Source organism: Cricetulus griseus, chromosome 2 (assembly GCF_003668045.3).
Source record: "Cricetulus griseus strain 17A/GY chromosome 2, alternate assembly CriGri-PICRH-1.0, whole genome shotgun sequence".
Taxonomy (NCBI): Eukaryota; Metazoa; Chordata; class Mammalia; order Rodentia; family Cricetidae; genus Cricetulus; species Cricetulus griseus.
The window spans coordinates 361,792,855-361,803,207 of NC_048595.1; the positions used below are offsets into that span (position 1 = coordinate 361,792,855).

General features: G+C 46.3%; 1 pseudogene; it reads right to left on the reverse strand.

Annotated features, from left to right (window-relative positions):
* Positions 1 to 2,879: 2,879 nt before the first annotated feature.
* Positions 2,880 to 3,442, reverse strand: LOC100758742 (annotated as a pseudogene).
* Positions 3,443 to 10,353: the final 6,911 nt, after the last annotated feature.

A 10,353-nucleotide genomic window follows, 5' to 3' on the forward strand; every position in this document is an offset into this window, starting at 1 on the left:
AGAGGGTGGATATAACCTCATCGTGTGCTGAATGCAGAGGGTGGATATATAACCCCACTGTGTGCTGAGTCCAGAGGGTGGATATAACCTCACTGTGTGCGGAGTAATCTGAGGTGAATTAACTACATCTAAGGACTGGGCCATGGCAGTACTAGTTTCTCAGCCACTGGCTTCTAAGACATCTACCATCTCAACTGCAATTGTGTCTTCTACAGTCCCAGAGGGAATGGTATGACTATCAGGGGTCTCAACGCCTCCCATTGGCTATTTGACTGCCTGCATCAGCAACAGAAGACATGGGGGCTGGGGCCACAGCGTTTTTAAAATTGGGGTCACGTGAATCTGCTGTTGAGTTCAGGAGTGTTTACAGCACACTGCTTAACTTTAGAGTGTCCCTAAGACTCAGAGGCTGGCCGCTTCCTGTAGGGGACAGTCTGGCTGCCGTCTTGCCTTTTATGGGCTCTAATAAGGAGCAGGTTGCCGCCCCCCGCCCCGCCCCGCCCCTACCCTCAGACTTAGAACCACTGGGTGCCCAGCTGATGGAATGTGAGCAGAAGACACTTGATTAGATGGCCCTGTGTAGGAAGCCGACCTTAGCCTCTCAGCATTGCGTCTCATTTTATGGAAAACGCACTTTAAATCATGGCAATTATTGAGTTTCCTTGATTCTAAGATGTTACTGATTATAAAACACATTATTTAATGACAGCAGGGAGGGGGCGGGGGAGGAGAAAGAAATACTGCTTAAAATATGCAATGTGACTACAAAGCACACTTCAGATTTTTGAAATGATAAACGTGGTAAAATGGGAAAATGTTTTAGCTGAGCAATTGCGTTAGCAGAGAAGATTTACTGCTCCCGTTTAGCGCGCGGCCAGCTTTTTGGGCAGCAGAAGAGGCATTTTTTTTTTTTCTTCTGCAGGTTAGTTATCCCTTTTCCTGGCAGTGGTTTTGGCTCTGCAATTACCGGAGTGGGCAGAGGCCAGCAGCTCCCGCACTGCTCCTGAGGGGCGATTTGTGGCTGTAATTTCTTGCTGTTGTCTGTTCTGCCGCCCACCTAGCTAGCGCTGAAATCCCACTGGTGGGCCAGCGTCTACCCCCAGAGAGTGGAAGATAAATTCCCTGTTCCCTGCCTACATTTGAATGCTATTGTGAGACTGGATAGAATACAGATCACTCCCAAATTGAATTCTGTGTACCTGCTCTGCTAAGTAGAAAATTGCATATCAAATAACGGTTCCTCAACTCGGCTCCGTCTAGACACAGAACTTACCGTTTTCAGTGTTCTCTGTCATTCGGGCACACGGACCCTCTAGTACCTTCACCTCAGCATCTTGGGCATTTTATTTTGGAAATATTTTCACTGCCAGCCCTCCCCCCTTTCCCCACAGTGTTCTTGAAAATACTGTTTACCTATTACAGTGTGCAGTGTGCACCTTGTAATGGAGAGGCTGAACTGTGGATGCTGTCTCCCTCCCTCCCTCCCTCCCTTCCTCCCTCTCTCTCTTCTCCCTCCCTCTCTCTCTCTCTCTCTCTCTCTCTCTCTCTCTCTGTGTGTGTGTGTGTGTGTGTGTGTGTGTGGTGTGTTTAACATTACAACCAGCAAACAGCAGGTGCTCAATAAATGTATGTTGAGATTGGGACTTTGTGAATGCAGGGAGAACTGGCTGCTATAAGAACCTCTAAGGCCTTTTCATTGTGTAGTCTTTGTCCTAGAAGGGAGCCGGAGGCCCCTGCTTTTATTTGTATGACATGTTGTTAATGTGCTAATTAGTGTGTGATTGGCACTTGAATACCGCTTTCTCCACAACATAATGCCTCATTAGACCTCTTGTCTCTTTTTCTCTAACAACTAGTAAATGTGGCCTAGGGACACCTGGGGAGACTGCATGAACCAGTGCATTTGTGGCAGTCCATTCAGTCTCCAGGCAGCTGCATGATCCAGACAAGCAGGAGGGAGATGCAAAACACAAAGTGAAGAGATTTGAGCATCAGTTCTCAGCCGAGGAGCAGGGCCCAGAGTCCCCAGCATGGGCATGTCCAGGTATAAGAGCATTCAGGGGTAACAGGAAGACCCGACATTTCCTTCAAAGCTCCAAAAGTACTTGGTCTTTAGTACTGAAACCCCATTCCTTTGAGTCCAAAGTTTCTATTTTGAGTTTTAATTACCATCAGTGCCTCATTCCTTTGAGCCTGAAACTTCCATTTTGAGGGTTTTCTTTTCTTTTCTTTCTTTTTTTTTTCTGACTCCATTGCCTTTTAGTTTTATTTGACGATGAACAAACAAGGTTAACATACCCAGCAATCCCAGTGACTTGCTCACACTACTGAAAAGCAAGACTTAGCCCTTCTCTCCATGGCCATGCCTCAGCACAGAAGCCCTGTTCTTTAGGGTTACAGGACATCGACACCCGTGCAGCCGCCTGACCGGACTGTACTTTCAGGACTTGACTGAGATGGAAGCCTTGGGTTGTCTCAGTTGGTGGGTAGGACTCTTAAAAACCATCTCAGAAGATGACACCATGCCTGGTTCTGGATGGAGTCCTTGTCAAACCACGCACAGACCACTAGCCCTCGCCCCAGGGGACCTGCTCTTGGCAGGGTACCTTACTATTCAGAGTTGCACTTCTTAAATTAACAATTTGAGGACTCCATCAGAACACCAAACACCCCCAGATGGAGCCTAAATTTGAGCAAACATAAATTGGGATGCAATTATTAGAATCATAAGGATGGGCAGTGGGAAATCACCCTAAACCTCTATCCTAGCTCAGAACTCCCTTCGAGGGGGTAGGAAGGAAAGGAGAAGAAACAGCATGCTTTGCACAACTTGATAATACTGTAGGGGGCCCCCAGGACCACCAGTTTCCATGGCTCCCCTACTTTCTGGAGAGCTGCTCATATAGCTTGGGCATGTAGTCGTCCCACTCTGCCTGGTAACAGGTGCCTGCCACAGGGGCTCCCAGGTGATACTTCTTGCGGAAGGCTGCCACTTTGAACTTGCCACAGTGATCTGACCTGTTGCTGAGGTGGGTTTGTCACAGTTCAGTGGTTTGTCCTGCTCATACACCAGCCAGACGTAGCGATGGAGGCCTGTGCCACTGGGAGGCCCAGAGCCCACATAATCTGAGAGAACCTTGACACTGCTGATATCATTGCCCTTCATGTTGACCACCAGAAAATGGTGCCATTCCCTGAATTTGGGCTCCTTCCTGCTGGGAGCATCAGGGTCTGTGAGGACCAGGGTGTAGAGTTTCCCTGGGTCAAGACCATCCCATGAAATGCTGCTGGGCCTATTCTTAACCTGGGTGGGCATCAGCACTTTGCCCAGCTCATGCACCTCCACCCCAGCGTAACCATCCCCAGGCAACCCGTGCTGGGGATGCTCGTCCACCTCCTGCAGGCTCAGCGGCCTGGACCACTGGCTGATGTCGACAGGCATGGCAACAGGGAGAGCACACACACGCTGAATCCGAGCCTCTCTCTCTCTCTCTCTCTCTCTCTCTCTCTCTCTCTCTCTCTCTCGGTTTTTCGAGATAGGGTTTCTCTGTGGCTTTGGAGGCTGTCCTGGAGCTCTCTCTGTAGACTAGGCTGGCCTTGAACTCACAGAGATCCGCCTGCCTCTGCCTCCTGAGTGCTGCAATTAAAGGCATGCGCTGTCTTAAGTAAAATAAAACTTCACAGTTATGCACAGCGATATGCATACTTTTAGTCCCAGCACTTGGGAGGCAGAGGCAGAGGCAGAGGCATACAGATCTCTGTGAGTTTGAGGTCAGCCTGGTCTGCATAGTAAGTTTAAGATAGCTAGATCTACAACAGTAACACCCTGTCTCAACAACAACAACAACAACAACAAAAACAGAACAAAACAAAAATTGTTGATCTTTAGCAGGAAGATTGAGTGTGGAGGAGATGAAGTGCATATCAAAGAATTCAAACACAAACCTAAATTCTGTTCTGGGGTGGTTTGCTAAGAGCTGTGTTCTGGACCTAATATGGCAAGACTCAATAATATGATAGGCAGAAATCTCCCCAGCAGAGGTCTGGTGGGGCCTGAGTTGTTTGATGGACATGGGCACTGCAAAGGAACTGATCCACCCACTGATGCTCTCAGCTTCTCAGGCTCATGGTTTAGTTGGGCAACTCTCTCTGCTCCCTCTAGGACACTGTTCTTTAGGGAGGGGCATCTTTTTTTTTTTCTAACTTGACAATGACAGGCTATTAATTAAACAAATCTAAAAAAATAGTTAGGACATAACTCTGTTCAAATAAATACAAAATAAATAGGCTCCAAGCAGTGTGATACACTGTGTGGAATGTGAGGCTGGTCCCACTCGGCCCACAGGACCTTGGAACAGACTTCAAAGCAGCCAAACCACTTCCCTCTGCACCCCCTCCTGCTCTCTGTATAAGTGCGGCTCATGAGCAGTGTCCAGTTTGTCCTTCTGAACAAATCCTTTATCCAGTAAGACATGATTAAGCCCTTCAGCATCTTTTCCTTCTCATCATGGCAGCACGCATGGGGCAGATACCCTGCCCCACCCTCATACCACAAAATGGAACAATAAGTGTGGTCATGAGCTGATGCCAGTCCTGACAGGGCTTAGGGACAGCTCACAGGATATTAGGCCCATGCAGGCAACACAAATCCTCTGGGATCCAGGTCCTAGAGTAGCTTTCAGCAGAGCCATGCACCATGGTGCCAGGCAGCCAGTGCCTGAGTACCTGGTTACATCCAGGTAGCCTTGCTGGTGAGCTCAGAAGAGGCAAGGACATATGCGGTACTCCTTCAGCTTCCCGGATCACGGTCCCCATGGATGCTGCAGCCTGGGAAACTGGTTTGGAGGATCAGCACTGAGGCAAGAGGGACAAGAAGAAGTGGGGATGCGCCCACTTCCTACCATAGCACATCAATGGGAAAGATGAGAGGGGACACAGGAATGCTCTTTGGACCAGAGGGAGGTTATGGCTGAGGTCTGGCTGCATGAACGAGATGGAAGAACTAAGCTGGCCTCCAAGCTTACTGTTTGGCAGGCACTGAAGAAAACATCCCGGTTCTAGGTGCAGGAGCCCACATCCTACTGACCTCTGGACCCCAAGAAATGTCCACAGGCCTTCCTTGGAAGGGACACAGGGTCTGCCAGGTCATCAGGACCAGCCTAGAGCTTGCCAGTCCCTGCCCCTCCTCTTTGGCATCCTGGGTTTCACAGCCTGGGTAAGTCAGCTTAGTGTTGGCACATTCACAGAATGAGATGGCTACATGTCCCGGGCAGCAACCCAGGATCACCAAGTCCACCATTAGGGAGGGGCATCTTAAGTTGTGACATTGACAAAGGGGCTTTCTGTGAACATAGGTTAGGATTACCATAGCCTACACTGAGAAAGGCTGATCCATTTTCCCTCCTGCCTTTGTGGCTTCCATATTCTTGAAGATTCTAAGGATAGTGGACACTGTTTTATGTTCTGTAGCGCTGTGTTCCCTGGTCGTCTCAGCCGGGATATGTATGCACCACACAGACATTTTCCCTCTTTTACGTGCCAAGGCGGTTAGGGCACTGTGCTCACTGTTTCTAAAGCTATGCTTGCCCTGGGTTGTGTGTATACCATGATGACCATTTCTGACCACTGTAACCATGTTGAGTGCTCACTGCAGTAGTGTTCAGCATATCTCACTGCTGTAAGCAGACCTGTAGGCTGCCATCATCTTGTGAATATGAAACTCTGCACCCCCACATTCCCAGGCCTCCACCACTCTACTTTCTGTTTCTATGAATCTGACTGTTTTGCACACCTTACATCATTGGATTTCAACAGTCATCATTTTTCTATGCCTGAGACAATGTCCTTAATTTCATCCAGGTTGTATCACAGCACAGGATTTCCTGTCTGTTTAAGACTGAATAATATTGCAGTCTGCACACATTTCTCATTTTGTGTATCCATGGGCTTGTCAGCTGCTTCCACCTCTTGGCTGCTGTGAACTGCTAGTGGAACTATGCAAATATGTCATTGAAATCCTGCTTTGAATTCTTCTGGCTATATACCCAGAAATGGGATGGCTGGATCATATGGTTATTCTATTTTACATTTAAAAAAATGGAACAGATACTGTGCTAGCCATAGTGGTTGCATCATTGTCATTTCAACCCTTAGTAGTTCCAATTTGTCCATGTTCTTTTTGCCAACACTTGTTATTTTATGCACTTTTGATAGTAGCTACTCTAGTGTGTATTATTTTGGTTTGTTTTTCATGAATTACATTTTGAGACAAAGTAAAGGGGTAGTGTGTTATACAAGAGGGCCTTGAGCTTAAAAATGCTGACAACAACTATTCTAATGTCTCCATATTTTAGCAAGTTATGTCAAAACATTATTTTCATAATTTTTTAGGAAACAACTTATCCCTACTTCGTCTCCAGCAAGGACACTCCTCATGCAGCTCACACTGAGGGCCAACCTGGCCTAGTGTGATTTTCAAGGCATCTTTTGTTCTCTATGGAAGTAAGCAATTTACTTTTCTCTTCTGCATGGGTGATGCATGATCTTCCTATTAAGTAGTAGGACAGAACACCTGTCTTGGCATTACGTCTATGAAATTTACAGGGACTAAGTATTAGTGGATAGTATTTTATGCTTGGGCAAGAGCAAATTTCCTAGTGGACTATGGTCTTGAGGGCACACTGAAGAAACTCTCACCCTTGAGCCCTGGTCAGAGGCTTTACTGGTGTGGACCTGTGGGCCTTAGAGGCTGGGAGAGCCTAGAATCTTCCTTAAGGAGTGTACATCAGTGGTATGGACTAAATGCTAAAAAGGTGGGGGCTTTAGTTTAGAGCCTTGTGTGTGGTGATGTGTACTCTCTGGGCTTGCAGTGTAGACAGATGCAGAAGTAATCTTGGTTGGCCTGTCTGCCCCAGTACCTCCATCTTGGGGTACCCACTAAAGCCCATCTGCTTTACCACAGGGCTTGCTCAGGATTTTCCCAGTCCTCATGTCTGGTTGTCTTCTCTGGGCAGGGGGCTGGGGATGTGGCTCAGCTGGCAGAGACCTTGCCTCACTTGCATGAAGTCCTGGGTTCAGTCCCCAGCATTGCAGAAACTGGTCGTGGTGGCATCACCTGGCATTCTAGGGTGGTGGGGGCAAGAGGATCAAGACTTCAAGGGCTCCCTCATAACTGATACACCAAATTTGAGGTCAGCCTGGGTCACAGGAGACCCTGTTTCAAAAACAACAAGAAATATCCTAAAGAAGCTGATGAGGGATGCACTTTGCTGTTGGTCTTTTCTTAGTAACCTTCAGTCTCAGTCTCTCAAAAATTTTTCTTCAGTGTGTCAGTGATCAAAGGACATAGATGAAAGAAAATTATCACAATATCTCACCTGAGATGGTGCAGGTGATGCCAAGGGTCTTCTTCCCTTTTTTAGAGTCAGTATTTGTGGCTGTTCAATTAAACGGCCACCCAACAATAGCAAGCCCACCACTATTTCTAAACGTTCCATCCTGGTGTTTGTAGCTCTCCATATGTTTGAAGTATGACATAATCCTTATGGAACACATTTAATTCGTTGCTTCCCGACTTCAATAGAGGCAGTTCAGTCTGTCTCCTTTCAGACAAATGGTTAATGAAAAGGTAGCTGAACAATCATTTTCTTGTAATATGCAATTCTGTCTCCTTAAACACAGAAGCCTGACAGAGCCATTCAGCAGTTAGTACTTTCTCTATACAACTGAACTCTCTCTGACCCCCAGAAACTAACAACTGGAGAAAAAAAAAGAGGGAGAGGGGGAAAGCCAGCTAAAAATAAATGCTCACCTGTAATGAATATCAGCCTGAGAACTGAGTGGAAGGTGTATTTTACTTAATTTTTTTTTCAGATAATGTATGAATAACTGCTTCTGCTGCCAAATGTAGTTTTATTGATTTTGAAGCATTTCATGATGCTGATGCAGTGTTTGGAAACTGGTAGGATTGTCTGAAGGATTCAGAATCTCAAATCCCTGGCTTTCTCTCTGTTAGCCGTGTGTCAGTGAGATGGACCATGGCCCGGATGCACAATGGTATCTTTTTCCTGCAACTGAGGAGGAGACTACAGGAAGTTTGTTTATATACCCCAAGACAACGTGTAATTTAATTTTATTCGATAGTTTCCAATGTCTTCAAAAGTTTCTTGAATAGAACCAAGCAGACTTGGCCTTGTCTTCCACCCAGTGGCGTCTTCAGAGTGTGTCCTGGAATAATTATTGGTAATTATCGTCTGCTGCGTGGCAGTTCTGTACCTAGGCAATCTGTCTACATTGCCCATGTGGGATGGGTGGGTTATGCCAATCACTTCCACTTAACAGATGAAGAAAGTGGGTCAAGGAAGTTAATGAACTCTGCCAAGGTCACCCAGGAGATTTGTGGCAGAGCCAGCATTTACACTTGAGGTATTTGTGACTTTCTCACACAGCAGCATGGCTGCTGAAGAGTCCAGTACAGGAACATCTCCTCAGTTCTGATTGGCTCAGAGACTTAAGGGAAGCACACATAGCCTCAATAGGACAGAAAGTTTGAAAGGAAACATAATCCTGTACCTCCAAGGTGGATGCAAATTAACTTGGGAGTGTGCAAATTTGGCACAGATCTAGACAATATTATTTACTATTTGTTCAAAACAACTTTATTTTTCCTTTCTGGGGACTCATCCAGTGCCTCACACAAAACGGGAAAGAACTGTCCGCCGAGCTCCATGCATGGTTCAAATGTCTGTCCTTTAGAATGTGTCTTGGGGCTGGAGGTATGTATGGCTCAGCGATTCAGAGTGTGTACTGTCTTTCCAAAGGACCCATGTTAAGTTCTCATCACCACGTCAGACATCCTTTTCTGGACTCTCCTACAAATGTGTACACCCCATCCCCATATATGCAACTAAAATATAAAAGTAAAACCTTAATCCCTCATAATGTCCCTTTTTCTACATTAGTCTACTCTACTTTTTTCATAGAATCAATGTGAACTGTTCATATACTGGTGTCTTTCTTAGGGTTCCTATTGCTGTGATGAAACACCATGAGCAAAAAGCAAGTTGGAAGGAAAGTTTTATTCTGACACTTCCACAGCACTGTCCATCACTGATGGAAGTCAGAACTGGAGCCCAAACAGGTCAGGAACCTGGAGGCAGGAGCTGAAACTGAGGCCATGGAGGAGTACTGCTTATGGGCTTGTTCCCCATGGCTTGCCCAGCTTTCTTATAGAGTACAGCCCAGGGGAAGCACTGCCTGCCATGGGCTGGGCAGTCTTTTGTCTTGGGATTGGACTCCTCAGATTTCCCCCTTTGCACCTTAGCATGTGTAGTGATACTGTCATTAGTCAGGTCTCATTTATGCAGCCATTTCTAGAAGACAATCTCACAGCAGACTTCCTAATATTCTGGCTTTCACAATTTGCCCCCACTCCGCCTTGAGCCATTCCCCGAGCCTTAGGTGCAGGAGTTGTTTTGTACATGTATCTATTGGGACTGGGCTCATCATGACCCATTAATCTCTACATTGTGTCCCATTGTAGTTTTCTGTGATGGGCCCATTTGCTGTGAAGAGAGGCTTCTTTAGTGAGGAGTGGTATCTGTGCTTGTCTGTGGGTCTCAGGATAAGGTTTAGAATGCAGTTAGGGATCACGGTGACCTCACGAGTTCTGGGTAGTTGGCTAAGTTTCTAGAACCAGGAGTGATTTCCCTCTTTGTGAGAGGGCCTTGAGTCAAATTAGGCAACTGTTGGTTACCACCAGCATATGAATGCCACTATTGTACCTCCAGGGTCATCATGGCATGCTGGTCATTGTTGTGTCTCACAGGCATCAAGCTGGGTTGGTCTGCTGATCGATTCTCTCCTTTGGCAGCTTGCATAGGACTCTCTGATACCGTGGGTGTTAGACCAGAGGAAGGAGGCTTTCAGGTTAGATCTAGTTTGTATCATCTGAGTTCTTGCCCTAAAAACACAGTGTTTTCGGAAATAGTGATTCATTTTAAACCTCTGAGAGGAAACCAAGGGCAACAGCCGTGGCTTGTGTTACTTTGGGAGTCAGTTGGACTACACTGTCCAACCCCTGGAATGTATGTTTCTCCCCCCTAGTGTTGTTGGTTTTTTTCTTTTTCTTTTTCTTTTTTTATAGTCTATGTCTCTGGTGGGAACATTTCGAGTCCAGGAGGCATAACTTCATTCAAGATATATACACATATATGATATGTATCTTGCATATTTTTAGGTAAATATAAAATAATGATTTCCTGAGGCTTTATCAAATAACCTTGGTGTTATTTGCCTCTCCTCCTTTCTCCTGCATTGACCTCCCTTCCTCCTCTCCAGGTAGAGCCTCCTTCC